The sequence below is a fragment of the Mytilus edulis genome, chromosome 13, assembly GCF_963676685.1.
Source record: "Mytilus edulis chromosome 13, xbMytEdul2.2, whole genome shotgun sequence".
Taxonomy (NCBI): Eukaryota; Metazoa; Mollusca; class Bivalvia; order Mytilida; family Mytilidae; genus Mytilus; species Mytilus edulis.
Genome location: NC_092356.1, coordinates 68,399,124 through 68,417,503, shown reverse-complemented (window position 1 = coordinate 68,417,503; position 18,380 = coordinate 68,399,124). Strand labels below are relative to the sequence as shown.

General features: G+C 32.1%; 2 long non-coding RNA genes across 2 annotated transcripts in view; both read left to right on the top strand.

Annotated features, from left to right (window-relative positions):
- LOC139500640 (uncharacterized) overlaps positions 1-1,960 on the top strand; it is a 2,629-nt gene extending 669 nt beyond the window's left edge. Inside the window, exons 2-3 of the long non-coding RNA XR_011658323.1 lie at positions 150-393; positions 1,892-1,960. This is a non-coding gene — a long non-coding RNA (uncharacterized lncRNA). The remainder of the gene's footprint in view (positions 1-149; positions 394-1,891) is intronic.
- Positions 1,961-2,428: 468 nt separating this feature from the next.
- LOC139501488 (uncharacterized) lies at positions 2,429-13,901 on the top strand. Its single transcript, XR_011658582.1, has 7 exons — positions 2,429-2,465; positions 2,860-2,961; positions 3,933-4,010; positions 4,262-4,360; positions 5,682-5,777; positions 9,334-9,429; positions 13,797-13,901. It is a non-coding gene; the product is annotated as an uncharacterized lncRNA (long non-coding RNA).
- Positions 13,902-18,380: the final 4,479 nt, after the last annotated feature.

Here is an 18,380-nt window from a genome sequence, read left to right as displayed (position 1 = left end):
GAGAGAGAGAGAGAGAGAGAGAGAGAGAGAGAGAGAGATGATATGACACTATGATATGCACATCCATTATTTTTGGCAAATAAGTGGTGAAAGAAAAAATATATAACAGTTGCATATTTTCAAATTTTATTCATCTTAATTATTTACAGACGCAACTAGAGAATGTTTTTATTGTGGATTTTTGTTGTCAATCTAGTACATTGTTATGCTGCGGTAGAAAATTATCCATGTGCGTTTTTACCCAATGACTCAATGAAATGTTTAGAGTATTGGACATTGAAAGAAATGAAGCACAATTGTACTGATGTAAAAGATGATTTAATGTTTACTGGTTTGATAAAGAAAGTCGACGAAGAACATCTCATTAGTGTTCGTGCTAGTTCGGAATCTTTGGTAAGTTACAGTTTGTAACGAAGTAATATAAACAGATTCATTATTATCTATTTTGATCATTTTAATTAATAATTTATCTATATGTTTATTTCTTCATTTATTTAATAATTTTGTACGTTTATTATCCCCCGTAAACACAGCCTCCAAACTCTTTTCTGGAATAAGCTTCATCAGGAACGCTCAAAGTGAAATGTTTGAAAGTGAAGGATGTATTAGAACTGAAGAAGATATATAACCAAAAAGGTCCTAACGTTCATAGCCGTATTAATGTAAGGTCAACTTTACCTGATTTGAAACCTTAGTTTTCTTTATAACTCGATCAATTTAACAGAGAAGTATGTCATTAATCGTATTAATAAAAAAGTATTGAATTCTGTGATAATAATACTGTTGGATTGAGGTGTTTATCGACCCCGTGCTGTAAAAAATTACAAAACGAATAGGTGTGTGAAATGTTAACTTTTGATGTGGTTTTTTTTGTAAATTTCGTCGAATGTGGAAACGTCCGGTGTGACACGAAAATGCCTGTGTGTATTTACATCAATATGGATCTATTCTTTTAAAGATGTTTTTAGTAAAAATAAATGATAGAACATAATTTTCACACTTATTATTCAGAACATAGGATATGCACAAAATTGAGAATTTCTCATAATATACAGATATGAAGATTTCAAATGTACAAATGTAACGATAGCTGAACGATAGATACAAATTGATCCGATATCGATTCTGATGTGTGCAAACGTTTTTTTTTTAAATATTCATTTAAAACATTATCAAGTCAACACGCGTACCAATATTGATAAAACAATTAACAAAAGTGTCCTCCATAATCAAAATACTAATTTATCCAGAAATGTTCACTAAAGGTTTCGACAAAGTTTTAATTCCCTTAGACTACCCATGGTTGGTTTTTCATGTGTTGGGATAGTGTTACTCAGTCTTTAGTTTTCTATGTCATGTTTGCATAATGTCGTTTGGCATTTGTCGTCTTTTGTTTGGTTTTGTTTTCATTATGGCATTGATAGCTCTTTTTCGACTCATGAGTTTTCATGTCTATTTGGTACATTTCGCTTTACTTTTACATGGTTTTGAACAAATTGTCTGTTTTTCTTAACAATGAAAGACAATAAAACGATTTTGAAAACCATATTCAAGTTAGCATGTTGGGCTTCGGAGGCCAAGTAGTCTAAGAGAGTCTACTACTGCAATCACAGCGTGTCAACACTGAGGCTGTGAGTTCGAATCCTGCTCGTGCGGGTGCGCTCGACTCCAATCTTAATTGAGTAGGATTGCAAATTTTTCTATCGAAGCTCAGTGGTTTTCTCGGCACTCTGGCTTCCTCCATCAATAAAAACTTGCCGTCACGAAATAGCACAAAAGTGGCGCTTCAAAGCAGCGGCAAAACACCGACTATCAATCAAGCAAGCAAGTTATCAAGAAATCAAGAATATGCAAACTAGTTTCCTGACTCAAATGTTTACTTGATTTACAGAACTTTGATGTTAAAACGCAAATATGGGTACGACGAAAAAATGGCTTCTGTGAAAACAACTGTTCCGGTAAGCAAAAGTAAACAGCAAAAAAAAAATATAAAATGTGTCGATTAACAGAATTCGGTTTTTGTCTTTAGGTTTTGTCTATTACCAACCAGTGTAAAAAAAAAGAAAGTGATAATTTTCCTACTATCTATATAACATGCATAAACGCATCTTAGATACCAGGATTAAACTTGTATTTACTCTATACGCCTCGTTTCGTCTACAAAAGACTCATCAGTGACGCTCGAATCCAAAAAAGTCAAAAAAAATCCAAATAAAGTACAAACATATGTATGAAATCAGAAAACATATACTTTTATAATAAATTCAGTGTCATTCATATTTGTATTAAACATTCAATGTTTTAATTGTTGATTTAATCCAAAGATACTGACCATCAATACATAAAGTATAAATTGGCAGTACAAATGATAAAACAAGAGGTGGGGAAAAATTACACACCCCAGCTGTATTCTACTTTTACATTTGCAGGTGTAAATGTGAAAGAGAAGATGTTTTTGCTTGATGGTATGATTATATAATAGCAGTTGTCAAACTTAAACATAATATAACGGGCGTAGTAAACTTTATTTTTTTATTCTGAACTACATAAAATAGCTTCGTGTTTTGTAAAGCATTTATTTTACTTGAAAAATATTTCATATCATATATTTTGTGTCGAATATTCTTAAATGATTCTATTCCCACAAAGCAAAGTCATCTATTGGCGTTATGAACATGCTTTCTTCCATAGACATTGTTTGAAAATTGAAAATAAGACACCAACTGTAAAAGAGGGACGAAAGATACCAGGGGACCGTCATTAACATTGTTCATGGTAAGCATTCTTTTATAAAACATTGTTCATGGTAAGCTTCCTTTTATAAAATCTTTTAAAACTTACAAAATTTTATATCCATAGGTGGTTTGGCTTGTATTACTCAATTTTGTCTGCATGGTGGACATTGTGAAGATGGCAACTGTGTTTGTTAACCCCAGTACTACGGTCCACATTGTGGAAAATGTAAGTCAAATTCAAATTTAATATTTCATGCAAATATAGAATAACAAGGATAATTATATACAAATATACATACAGGCGGCTGCTGCTTTCCTTATGTTTACATGTATTAATTAACATAATAACGGGAATAAGGAGCAGTTATCATTACACAGGAACAACTTCCAATTCAATCAGATGGAGAAATTATTGGAAAATCGTAACAATGGAGAGTTGAAACTCGTATGCATAGGTTAAGAACCAACGGTTTATTTCTCTCTAGATATTGATATCTCTACTGAAATCGAAAATTATCAACTGTGTACCGAAAAGAGTATTTAGTCCGGTCGTCAAAATAATTGACTAAATATCATCACCATTTTGCCTGCAAAATTGCCTTTTCAAATTCATGATTAGTATATTCAGCCAGCGTTATTATTTACAGTGATCACGAGTTTTCCTATGTTTTAATTTTAAAGTTAATGTTTTTATTACATTGATAATGAATCTTTTTAATGGGATTAATGCAGAAAAATGTAGTGAACTATATCTTTTTCTACACAATCACAATTTGCTTTGATGCGATTTCATCGAGAAAGACTTAACAACAACTATTCTTGTATGACGTCAAAGAAGTGAAAATAATTTTCAAACTGAGAAATCAATTTAATTCATTTGAACCAATCTAATAAAAATGTTCAATTAACACAAAACAAATAAACTAACATCATTATCTCACATAATTATAACTTTAACAAATACTCACCATCTGCATAAGAGATGTATATTTCACTGAACTAGTAAACACATTTGTTTAGGGGCCAGCTGAAGGATGCATGTGGATGCGGGAGTTTCCCGCTGCATTAGAGACCTATTGGTGACCTTCGGCTGTTGTCTGCTCTATGGTCGGGTTGTTGTCTCTTTGACACATTCCCCACTTCTATTTTCAATTTCATATCTATATGAATATTTTATACTTCTTTTATTTTCTTGAGGGGATCCATGTCACAATAAGGTGTGTCACAATGGTGGATTTTGTGTGTATGGATTTTGTATTTTTGGAAAAAATACTGGTAAAGTATTATATAATTACTATCATGAGAATTATGATTCATTACATTTATTTGATGTTGTATCTGCAAGTATATATATTTTTAATTTTGTGTCATTTTTTCACTCTTGATCTTTGAATTCTGCTTGTTTGTTTTTTTGTACATCACTAACATTCCTGTTGCGTTAAAACGTCTAATTTGATACCTTATAGTTGTATGCATGATATGTGTTCTCTTTAATAAATACCAAATAAGTTTATATCGTGTTTTAGATAATACATGTGCTGGTATAACTTGTAAAAATGGAGGATCTTGTAATGACGGACATTGCTCTTGTACAACTGGATTTTCAGGTGATCAGTGTCAAAACTGTAAGTCAACGTTCGAAAGTCATATAAATCGATTGAGAGAAAACAAATCCAGGTCTCAACCTAAAACCGAGGGACACACATTAACTATAACAGAAAAACACATCAACTATAATAGGAAAACAACGATTCAACAGAAACACTGAAGTGTAACAAAAACAAACGACGATGCAACTCACACAAAAACTAACTGCAAGTTAACAACTGCCATTTTCCTGACTTCGTACAGCACATTTTAAGAAAACAATGGCAGGTTGATCCCAGTAATTGATCTAAAAAAAATTACAAAAAATAATAATTGAGCATATGTCTTGAGTCTTTCATGTACAATATTTTTCTTTTTTGTATCATTATCGGGTGTGGTTCATGATTTCTTTCAAAAAATGATAAATATATCCTCATATGAATATTTTACAAAACCTTCACATTTGTTTTTAACAAATGAAGCATAAGTTGTTATTCCGAAAATAAAAATCGACGACATCAAAACTAAATGTATCTTGTTTATCATACTCAAAGCATGTATGGACGCATAAACATATAATGAGCATAAGCCGTTATTCAGGAGAGGAAAATCGACACATTTGACTTTTTTCTGTGTTTCTCTGCTGAATTCAGATTTGCATATTCGTTTGTTAATTTCTACCATATTGTTTCAATTACCAAGATCATTTTTGATTGATACATAGAGAAAAATAAAGAACAAGATGTGGTATAAAAGCAAATGTGAAAACAATCCACTATCCAACTAATTCCAAATGTGTATAAGTAATAATAGGCAACTGTATAAAAAATCAATAGTGTATAGTCGGATTTAAAAGACCCCAACATGAAAAATCTGAAATAGTTAAACTGGGAAAACAAACGGACCCAAAAAAGATCTTTTGAGGAAATATGACAGACATCAGACGTAAACTCGTTCCGGTCTCTGATCAACATCATCTTCCGTCGACCATGAAATTCATATTTTCTTTTTTTTTATTTTTTCATTTCATTTTATTTCGATTTTTTATGTTTGTGTGCTTTAAATAATTTATACAATTTTTGTTCAATCTAGTTATAATATGATAAAATGACATGACAGGCGGACACTCAATGAATTTGTTATAAGTCCTCGAACATTCAAAATACTTAAAGGAACCAATCCAATGGTTGCAGATGCAAGTGCTTTTATATAGTTTTATCTATGTTTCATATACTGGTATTCATACAATTATACTTATATTCATATTCATATTCATATATACTTACAAAAAAAAAAAGAAAAACAAAGAACATGCAAAAACAAAATAACTTAAAACAAAACATATTTTTGTTTTATCAGATTATCCTTGTCATGGTGTTTCATGCACAAGAGGGGGATATTGTTTATATGGAGTTTGCTATTGTCACCCTAATACTCAGTGGGAGATATGTGAAAGTGAGTACAATAATCTATATCAGAGTTATATATATATTGGAACTATTTGTCTTGAGAGGTGCATCTAGTTCTTACAAATTGGTGACAAAAATGACCTGATAATATGAATGCATTATACAATAAAATAGTTTTGATATCAGTGAAATAAAATAATTCTCAAAAAGCTACACAAAGAAATGATAAACGACTAAGCAATACATATACACGTGCAGGGTATATACATTTAAATATTCACACGAAACAATAAAATAATCTTTAGCAGTATATCAACTTTTGAAAGATCAAATTTAAGTCCACGATTTCGGTTCGACCAATATTGAATTTGCGACACTTTATCATCATTATTCGCTTACCGTATCAGAATATTTGTAGTAGGCTTAACTTTTGTAACATATAATTAAAAGAATTCATATCATTATTGCGTAATAACATGTATTTGATACAATTGGCGACAAAAGAGACGCATGTTCGACTCTAATTTGCCGTAATTTCGTTGGTCCATTACAGTGTATGAAAAAAAGCAAAACAAATTCATAGGATGAAACCAATGGTCTTATTCAAACTACAATAATGGGCCGGAAACCAATATGTGTAAATTCACAGGATGAAACCAATGGTTTTATTCAAACTACAATAATGGGCCGGAAAAAAATATGTGTACGAACAAGTATTAAAAAAAAAAACTCCAACGTAAATTCATCAAGAGGTTCTATAATGAAAACATTGACATTTCAATTGGTAATTTTCCTTTTTTTTGGAATCAATTTAAAGAGATAGAAATAAAGGAGACAACAGATACAGTTAAGTCGGCCTCATATCTTGACTTACATCTAGAAATTGACAATAAGGGTCGGTTGAAAACAAAATTTTACGAATTATGAGATGATTTCAGCTTCCCAATTGTGAACTTCCCTTTTCTATGTAGCAGCATTGCCTGCATACAGAGTATATATCTACCAATTGATACAATACTCCCGAACTTGTATTTCCTATCATGATTTTCTTGATAGATGGTTTCTGCTCACAAGGAAGCTATTAAACCAGGATTTTCAAATGGTGAATTTGAAATTATCCCTTCGTAAATTTTACGGACGCCATCACGAGTTGGTAGGCCGTTATGAAATAACCGTTTCACAGTTTATATCTATCATAAAGTGGATGATAGAAATAAAAGACGTCTTGACTATTTGATAGATGTATTAGAAAAGCCTAGTAACACGTCAAGGTGACGTGACGTTACATAAAGCGCGGTACATAGTAAACGTCAAGTATGCGGTATTTACGATATGCTGGGGGCAGCACAAAAGTGAAATTAACAAAAAAAAAAACATTGAATTTAACCATTAAGAAAATAAAATAACTGAAAACTTTAAGCATTTCTCAAATGAATTAATGTCCATGAAAAACTAAATTGAATCTCGCTATTAACACATTTAAAATTTTTGTATAATTCACTTAGTCTATTTCTTTATCTTCCCCATGGCGACCATTTTAGCTTTGCGACAGGTTTTAACTGCACAGTCTGTATTGTCATCATAGCTATTCATACTAACTTCAAGTGGGTACAGTTTTGTGATCGGACGCGATGTTAGTCCATTTCTGGTCCGTATGACGGCAGATCTTGCTAGTCCGTCTCCTCCTACATTGATTTGTTCGACAACGGCTTTGTAGAAGGGACTTTAGGTAGTTTAAATTTTGTGCGTGAATTTGAGCTATGCGTATATTGTTGGATTGCTGATGTTGAAGGTTGACTAATAAATGTAGATGGAACCGATTGTGTAAAACTATCGGCATAAGGGTTCAAATTCAATGAGATTTGTTCATTTGCGGGTAAACTCTGATTTTGAACTGACTTTGTTAATTTTGTAACTTGCCGTAATTTATATTCTAAATTGAACATGTACTCATCTGATTCCTGTATTCCCACTGCTACATCTTCATCCGAAGTTTGCTCTAATATCTTTTCGTTGATAATCTCTAAAGTTCTTTTCTTCTGAGTGACTACTTCTAATAATGTTGAAATTTCCTTGTAGTCCGCTTCGGAACTTTGTTGATTTCTTCAAATTTCTTTAGGAGTTTCGTTACTGCACCTTTGTGTCCCGCTCGGACGGCTTTCATCTTCGTATTCATTTTCCATCCTGGTCACGGCACCATAACATCATAAAGTGGATGATAGAAATAAAAGACGTCTTGACTATTTGATAGATGTATTAGGAAAGCCTAATAACACGTCAAGGTGACGTGACGTTACATAAAGCGCGGTACATTGTAAACGTCAAGTGTGCGGTATTTACGATAATATCTGATATGTTCTTTGTGTCGTAACTTCAATCCACTTTCCTTTTTATCACGAATCTGATCTACCAAATTTGAACCGAGTTCGTGTTCCTATTCTTTTGTTTTCTATGTTGTGTTTTTTGTACTATTATTTGTCTGTTCGTCTTTTTATATTTTAGCCATGGCGTTATTAGTTTATTTTGGATTTGTGATTTTGACTGTCCCTCTGGTATCCTTCGGTCATCTTTTAACGGAATATGAGCAATGTTGTGCGGTCGATACAATGATATATTTAACTGAAAGACGTATGTTGACTGAGGACGAAGTCAGAGGTTGATATACTTCATTGAGTTGATATGTCCTGTATAGATCTCAAAGAAATTTAACATTGTGATCTTATCAATTTTCTACCATATACAATGTATGTATCAAAAATCGTCAGTGCATTATATTTTATTTTATCTTGTTGAATGTTATAGATAGCATATTGTCTTTTTGACAATAACAACATATTGATTGTTATTGCATTTCCCTTTTTTGTGTGTGTACAGCTGAATATGTATTTGACAAACATTTTGGAAAATAATAGATGAAACGTATACAGTTCCCAAACAATTTCATAAAATCCACAAAGTATATCCATTTTTTTATATTTTAAAATAACTGCGCATTATGACTTTTATTTAAGTCGTTTTAAACCTTTGAAAGTACATTACAATGTATGATATGTGAGATACTAAACGAATCAAATTAGTCAATAATAATAAACAAGTTGATAACATATACATTTACCACTGTGACAACATGACATTTTTGTTTTACTTACTTTCGGCCGTTATTTTGCTGGTTATTTTCTCGGTTTTTCAAATTTATCTTTTGCTGAACAATACTGTTTTCATAACAAAATTGGTAAAACATTTTTTTCAAAGGAGGAGAACTCCTATACATAATTAAGATAAATTCATGCATGTTCACATGGTCATATTAAATGTGTCAATTTTACTGTTTCTTTTTTAGTTTTCATAAAATTACAAATATTTTTCTAGACGTTCGTTTGAATTCCTTTCCATTATTTCACAAGAATTTTAGACTCGTTTTCATCAATACAGTACCATCAACTAACCACTGTTTGATATTGCTTCTATATAAATATATGTTTACCTCTCTGTCACATAATTCGACTAACTGTAACATTCATATGATAACAAAATAACCAACAAACAAAACAAAAAATTAAAGCAAATAACCAAAAACTAAACGAATATTTATCTTTGACCAGATGATCCTTGCCATAATGTTTCATGCATGAAAGGCGGATATTGCGTAAAAGGAGTTTGCTACTGTCCAAAGAATAACCAGTGGTTACCATGTGAACGTGAGTGGAATAATCTATATCAGAATTATATGCATAATAATTATTCATCTTTGAGTGAACATCGTTTTTACTTCTCCGTTAAAGAAACTAATGAAAACATAATGAAATTAAAAAAATTCAAGCAATTTTAATTTCGTTAGTGAAATTAAAAATTAAATACGATATCATGTCAGAAATACACAACATAGAAAACAAAAGAACAAGCAGTACAATGCATGAAATATGCTTTCAAGAAAGAAAAAACACCATGAGGGCAATAAGGAAAATTAAAAATGATGATGGATAAACAATAACTTGTTTAATTGAATGAATTTGGTGTGCATAACATGTTTCACACAAAACAGAATACAATTTAATCATCTTCAACCTTATAATTATCAAATTTAACCCATTTGGTTTGAATGACAAAATATAAAATCTTTGTCACTCTGTCAGCATTCTTAACTAATTACAAATATATAGCCAACAATCTTAATTGTTTTATAAAAAGGAAAAAATACTGTTCATTTTGTAAAGCTGTTAAAACAGTATTCTTTACTATCTCTTTTTATGTTAATATTAATCAAAGGTACCAAGCTTAAAATTTGATACACCAGACGCGTGTTTCGTCTACATAAGACTCATTAGTGACGCTAGCTGTGGTGTAGTAGTAAGTACATCAGTCTACTAACACAAGGTTTCCTAATTCGATCCCAGCTCCGGGGAAGAATTTCATGGACTGAATTTTTGCCTATCCCTTGACACCATTTGCGAGTATGGTCGCGATGATAGTCCGTCGGAAGGGAACGATAAATGGCTGACCCGTGTTAAGAGAGAGCCTTATCTCTTGCACGTGAAATACACCCTTTTTTTTTTTTATCTCACCTGGCCCAAAGGCTTATAACTCAAAAACCAAAGCATTTAGAGTAAATCTGACGGGGTAAAATTGTTTATCAGGTCAAGATCTATCTGCTCTACAATTTTCAGATGAATCAGACAACCCGTTGTTAGGTTGCTGCCTCTGAATTGGTAATTTTAAGGAAATTTTGCTGTTTTTGGTTATTATCTTGAATATTATTATAGATAGAGATAAACTGTAAACAGCAATAATGTTCAGCAAAGTAAGATTTACAAATAAGTCAACATGACCGAAATGGTCAGTTGACCCCTTAAGGAGTTATTGCCCTTTATAGTCAATTTTGACCAATTTTTCGTATATTTGTAATCTTTCACAAAAATCTTCTCCTCTGAAACTACTGGACCAAATTTAACCAAACTTGGCCACAATCATTTTTGGGGTATCTAGTTTAAAAAATGTGTGGCGTGACCCAGCCAACCAACCAAGATGGCTGCCATGGCTAAAAATAGAACATAGAGGTGAAATGTAGTTTTTGGCTTATATCTCTGAAACCAAAGCATTTAGAGCAAATCTGACATGGGATAAAATTGTTTATCAGGTGAAGATCTATCTGCTCTACAATTTTCAGATGAATCAGACAACCCGTTGTTAAGTTGCTGCCTCTGAATTGGTAATTTTAAGGAAATTTTGCTGTTTTTGGTTATTATCTTGAATATTATTATATATAGAGATAAACTGTAAACAGCAATAATGTTCAGCAAAGTAAGATTTACAAATAAGTCAACATGACCGAAATGGTCAGTTGACCCCTTAAGGAGTTATTGCCCTTTATAGTCAATTTTGACCAATTTTTCGTATAATTGTAATCTTTCACAAAAATCTTCTCCTCTGAAACTACTGGACCAAATTTAACCAAACTTGGCCACAATCATTTTTGGGGTATCTAGTTTAAAAATGTGTGGCGTGACCCAGCCAACCAACCAAGATGGCCGCCATGGCTAAAAATAGAACATAGAGGTGAAATGTAGTTTTTGGCTTATATCTCTGAAACCAAAGCATTTAGAGCAAATCTGACATGGGGTAAAATTGTTTATCAGGTGAAGATGTATCTGTCCTGAAATTTTCAGACAAATCGGACAACTTGTTGTTGGGTTGCTGCCCCCGAATTAGTAATTATAAGGAAATTTTGCAGATTTTGGTTATTATCTTGAATATTATTATAGATAGAGATAAACTGTAAACAGCAATAATGTTCAGCAAAATAAAATCTACAAATAAGTCAAACATGACCAAAATTATCAATTGACCCCTAAAGGAGTTATTGCTCTTTATAGTCAATTGTTAACAATTTACATAAATTTTTGTAAATATTTGTAAACTTTTACAAAATATTTTCCACTGTAATTACTGGGCCAAGTTCATTATAGATAGAGATAATTGTAGCAACAAGAATGTTCAGTAAAGAGGGATCTACAAACACATCACCATCACCAAAACACCATTTTGTCATGAATTTATCTGTGTGCATTGTTAATATGCACATAGACCAAGGTGAGCGACACAGGCTTTTGAGAGCCTCTAGTTATTTCGATAAAAGAGCTGGCTAATGCCACTTCAAGGCAGCACTCGCACCATCAAAGTGGAAAAGAATTAATATAAGTTGCAATAACTTGTTTCCCATTCTACTATAAATAATATGTTTAAATATCAGTGACGCTTAAATAAATAAAAAGTTAAACATCCAAAAAAGTATTAATTTGAAGAGCATTGAGGACATACAATCCCTAACGTTGTGTCAAAAACGACAAAGGTAAATCTATACCTGGGATAATAAATACTTAGTATTTCAATTCGTTCATAGTTTTGCAATTTATTTTTTACAAAATTACCATATACTGTGGATTCATTAATATTCGTTGGATACCAATTTATGTGGATTTCGTGGGAACAGGGGAACCACGAATTTAAATGTTCAACGAAATACAGATTTTCTAAAGGATTGTATACAAAATTTGCCAAAACAACGAATTAACATATCCACGAATATGCAAGTTTTCATCAATCCACGAAAATTGGTACCCAGGAAAATAAATGAATCCACAGTAATTCATGTTCACGTCAACAACAAAGTACTGACTACTTGACTGGTGATACACTCGGAACGTCCACAAGCAGTGGCATCGACATAGGGGTATAAATTGGTATCAAAGGTACCAGGCTTATAGTTTAAATGACAAAAGAAGGTTCACATTGGAATGTTTCACTCAGGTTTAATCCTTACAACCTGTATGGAAAAGTATTAACAAAAATACACTCGATTTGAAAAAAAAGCAACAAAATGAACGGAACACAACAGTCTTATTCCTGACTTGGTACAAACATTTTATGTAGATGATGGTTGGTTAAACCTGGTTTTATAAGTCCAACTGGTTAGGTTTACCCTTGTCTATGTGAAATTTTGGTTTCAACTTACCAATAGTTATATGTGGTCAGGAATTTCGTTACAATCATTTCTTAATTCCTCGTTAAATACACATACATAAGTATTGTTTTGTAGCTTTGCAATACTTAAGACCGGGACATCATATCCTTATTTCTATGTTTTCCCCGAAAACTACATACTAAATGAAACTAGGCACTGGGCTTGTACTTCTATGTGCAACGCTACGGGTGCCACATATAAAGATATGCTTACCCTTCCAAAGCATATGATATCACCACCAAGTTTGGTTGGGTTCGTTTTGCCAAGTCTATGTTACGTTTTGCATGCTGGTGTTTTTTTTTATCTTTTAGTCTGTTGATTTTTGTTATTGATTGATCTAGACGTGTCTAACTTGTTCCAACAACAATTCCATACCAATGCCTAGTAATGATCTTACAATGAGTAATTAGTTATCAAAGGTATCAGGATTATAATGTAGTACGCCAGACGCCCTTTTACTCTACATAAGACTCATCAGGGACGCTCATGTCAAAATATTTATAAAGCCAAACAAGTACAAAGTTGAAGAGCATTGAGGATCTAAAATTATAAAAAGGTGTACCAAATACGGCTGAGGTAATCTATGCCTGGTATAGGAAAATCCTTAGTTTTTCGAAAAGTTCAAAGTTTTGTAAACAGGAAATTTATAAAAATGACCATATTATTGATATTCATGTTAACACTGAGTTACTCATCGAGTTTTGGTTCGGTTTGTTTTGCTTTTAATCTATTTGCAGTTTCAAGGTATATTCTATACTCTAAAGGTATATTTTATCTATTCTTTTTTAATCAGTTTAATCCTTTTTAAAAGATACGAATGAATCGAAATGTGACGGTTATGAAGTTATAGCAATAGCACTGAATTGCAAGATACAGAATAAAGTTCTATAAAAATGCGTATAATAATATTATGTATCATACGCATTATATTACCATACTTGAATCCATTTCAAAAGGACTAACATGGGATATGATTACCCTTAATTAAACGTTTTTATAAACGGTTTACTTGTTGAATGAGTATTTTGGTATTTTCTTTTGTGACAGATTGTTTACCAAATCAATGCAGTGGACATGGAAAATGTATCAACCTACGAACCGGATTCTCGTGTACATGTGATACGGGGTATACCGGGATAACATGTAATACTGGTATGTTGATAACATCTTTCAATACAAAATGCGGCGCATTTCGTCTTCATAATTATCTGTTATACAGCAATAGTTCGCTATCTTTTACTTTACAGTTTTTTCGTGTGGTTAATCAATTATTTGCGCTATTCATGGGCATAATGTTTCCTGGTATGTGCGTCAGTTCGTCCGTCCGTCTGTTCGTCTATTCGTCCGTCTGTCCCGCGTCAGGTTAAAGTTTTTGTTCGCGGTAGGTTTTGATGAAGATGAAGTCCAATCATATGTATTTCATGTTCCCTCTGATATGATATTTTAATGCAAAATTAGAGTTTTTGCGCCATTTTCACGGTCGACTGAACATAAAAAATGATAGTGCGGATGGGACATCCGTGTACTAGGGATATATTCGTGTTTTTCATGAATTGATGAACCTTTTTTTTCTCTTTCAAACTTGAATCAAATCTTTTTTTCTTTTTTCTGAAAAATCCAAATGTATTGTGAAGTCTATATATTTCATGTTAAAATATTTTTTTTCTCTTGCAGTTGTTGATTGTAAGTATTATAAGTTTATGGTTGTAAGTAAAGACGACAAAAACAATTTTCAGAACAGGATACACAATATTTGCAATTTAAGATTTAAAATGTTCTCATGTCCATAGTATGGAATACCGTTTCAAAATTACCAAAACGAGTATCAAACGTTTATACACAATTAAAAAAAAAATAAAGGCAAACAACAAAGCGATGACAAACAAACGTTTAAATCCCACTTCATTTAATGTACATGAACAAATTTAAACTGACCAATTCGAACCTCATAAAAATTAAGACATTAATTTAAGATGCAACAAACGCGTGAGCAGATTCAATCTGGCATTCCCGGTAAAGACATTATTGACTTATAAAGTTAACAGATAAGTAATGTATATTTACAAGTTTGAATTGTCAAATAATAACTGCGAAATGTTCAAAATATGGGACTTAGAAATGTCATTGACAACGAGATATGTGTGTGAGAGAGAGAGAGAGAGAGAGAGAGAGAGAGAGAGAGAGAGAGAGAGAGAGAGAGAGAGAGAGAGAGAGAGAGAGAGAGAGAGAGAGAGAGAGAGAGAGAGAGAGAGAGAGAGAGAGAGAGAGAGAGAGAGCAAATGCTATTACATGGGACATTAGAATTTAACCTGAGAAGTGTTAACTTGGAACTGTAAAATGTTCAATTTGTAATGAAAAGTTTTAACAGCCCTATTTCACTAGTATTTCGTACTATTGTATATCTAACAGATCTTTAGGTAACAATTCAAAACACTATATAAAATTAAAAACCAATTGTTCAGAGAACAATTGAAGGTCTTTCCATCAAAACAATGTATTTTGATATGAAAAGTTGTGAAACTAAGTTTAAAATGTCATTCAAATCGTCAAATGATAGCTCCTAGTAAGCTGATTCCAAAAATATATTGTTTCCATACATTTTTTTTTAAATAAGGGAGATAATTTGTTACTTCCGGTTTGAAAAATGTTACTTCCGATTATATTTGAATATTTACTTGACACTGATTCCAAAAATATCTGGTTCTATATACTTTTATATTAATAAAGTACAAAAAAATAGCTATTTCCGATTTACAAAAGGTCACTTCCGGTTGTTTTTTACAAGGTTAAATGGTTTGATACCTTTTTCTAAAAGTTGTATATCTTTATCATGTATACATATAGAATAAAAGCAAAGGTCAAAATCTAGAACGTTAAATTAAGCTATGACCTTGAGATCAATTTCAAGGTCATAAACCAAGGACCTCAAATCAAAAGACCATAGGTCTTTATTATATTTAGTTAATGAGTTATATCACCAAACGCGTATTTTTAAATACAAGAGGGGAGAAAACTCCCTTTTACATTCAACGTACGCTTGCAATCAAAATTTACATCTTACGACATGTCGCAACTAACAATTTAGTAAAAATAATTTGTTGATATCTTATACAGTCTTTGGATATAAGTGACAATAAGCCAAATTCAAATATTAGAATATGACCTTGACCTTTGACCTTGACCTAATTTTCATTTTTTGGGACCAAGGACCTCAAATCAAAAGATCCTAGGTCTCTATCACTTATGATTTATAAGATAGAAATTCATATCACTTATATCAGATGCATAAGGGGAAATAACTCTCATATGGAGCGGTCATATCGCTTCGGTCAAAATAAGACAAATCATGCGAAGGATATAACGAGCAATTTTGTAAAATAAATTTGTCATAATCTTTTACGGTTGCGAAGGAGATGCGCTAACAAGGAAAACAGTGTTTGGGGAGATAACTCCTACAAAGAAAAGTATTCGTTTACGCAGGGTAAATTTCAAAAGCGCATAAACTGTTCGATATCATATACCAAATATCTAAGCGACATATTGCGAAACAAATGTTTATCGCAAGAACAAAATTAGGCGGAAGAAAAAAAAAAATAATCAGAAGAAAAACAATAGGTCTTTCCACAGAAAAGTGGAAAGACCTAAATATAGGGATGAAAGTCCGACGTCATTATCTTTTGGTATATACTCTTTTATTTAATTATGATGTGAAGAAGATCTGAATGCATCAAATATTGCATACTAAAGCTTTATGTTTCAATGACATAATTCTCATTTGCCCTTGATTTAGTCTACGTTGTTTTGTTTGTGTATATGCTTATTGTAGGGTTGACATGTCCGACCGGTAGGTTTCAACAAACTGTTTGTCAATGTCCTATTTCTATTTGTTTCATTTTTAATGTTTTGACATTTTAGAGCAGATAACTCTGAAATATTGCATTTCCTGAAAGAGTCTACATGCACTTTTGCTTTTTAAATTTTATCAGGAAAAAAATGCACGGTGACCCAATCTTTTCTTTTGATATTCTCAAAGCATTTTCTAAAAGTTATCTTCTCGCATTTTTTTTCTTCAATTTTTTCATTTTATTTAGCTTTGGTCGTATAATGCTGCTCCCCTCGTATAATCCATCTGTAGCTTGAGAAATTGCTCGGTGACCGTTCATATTCATTATATTTTTGAACATTTCACAATATATTCTACGTTTAGGCAAAGTATGAACATATTCTATCAATTTAAATTTAAGTTGTTGGCATGACACAGGTTATGTTCTTCCCATATATTTTATTATAATTGTATAATACTAAACCCCTTACGGGAGGAATTGTGCTTGATATTCATATGATGAAGACATAATCTTTCAATCAGTTTAATTGAGGTCTGGAACTGGCTTGTCAGTAACTGATTGTAGTTCTTTTTAAATTTATGTATTATCGTCATTTTGTTTAGTTTTTTTGTTACCTTTTCTGATACCGGACTCTTGTTTTTTCTACATTGGCTAGAGGCATACTGAGGGAGAGGTTGATATCTCAAAATACATGTTTAACCACGCCGCATTTTTGCGCCTGTTCTAAGTCAGGAGCGTCTGGCTTATGTTAGTCTTGTATGATTTATAGTTTTAATTCTAATGTATTATTCGGAGTTTAGTATGACGTTTATAATAACTGAACTAGTAACATATTTGTTTAGGGGTCAGCTGAAGGACTCCTCCGGGTGCGGGAGTTTTTCGCTGCATTGAAGACCCATTGGTGGCTTTCGGTTGGTGTCTGCTCTATTGTCGGGTTGTTGTTTCGTTGACACATTCCCAATTTCCATTCTCAATTTCATCCCATATACCACGTTAATGATGATATATACATTTTTGCGTTTTGTCATATATTATAAAAAAAAATAATAGATAAAGATAAACTTTCAATCACAAAAATGATCAGTAAGCCTACTAACAAGTCAACTTTAACCTCAGAGTGAATGTATTGTTTCCTAGCAGAAAAAAACAGAGTCCAATTTATAAGTAAAATACGGAAAAAATGGAATTTCATTTTTATAAAATTTATTTCTGGAGAATATCTTATGATTATAAATAAACAAGCTTCTGTCCAAGTTTCTTAGAAATCCAGGATAGTTAATAGAAAGTTTCACCACAGAGTGAATATTTATGGACACTCCCGCCGCCGCTGACGACGACGACGGAATGCAGAATCACTATGTCTAGCTTTTTCAACTTAAGTCAAAGGCTCGAAAATAAAAAGATAAAAAGAACATTACGTAAAGCATTAAGTATCACCTATTGTATTTTACAACCTTCATTGGTGGTAGTTAATATATATTTCTGCTGTTTTTTTTATACAAGTGTGTCATGTTGTCCTGAATAAACATGTTTATGCGTTTGTGCGTTTTTTTTTTGTTTTTTTTGCATATCAATTTTAATTGTGAAATGTCTTCCATCAGCCAGCACAAACTTTAAATTCGTCCGTTATACATGTGTTCGCCAGGAATCCATGTACTATTATCTAAAAGCTGCAAATTTAATCATTATCTAGTGCCCTTAGATAAGATTTGTCGAGACATTGGGCTTGAAATGGGGTACCCCATTCAATTTATACAATATTCGGAATACTTAAAAGATGCAGATG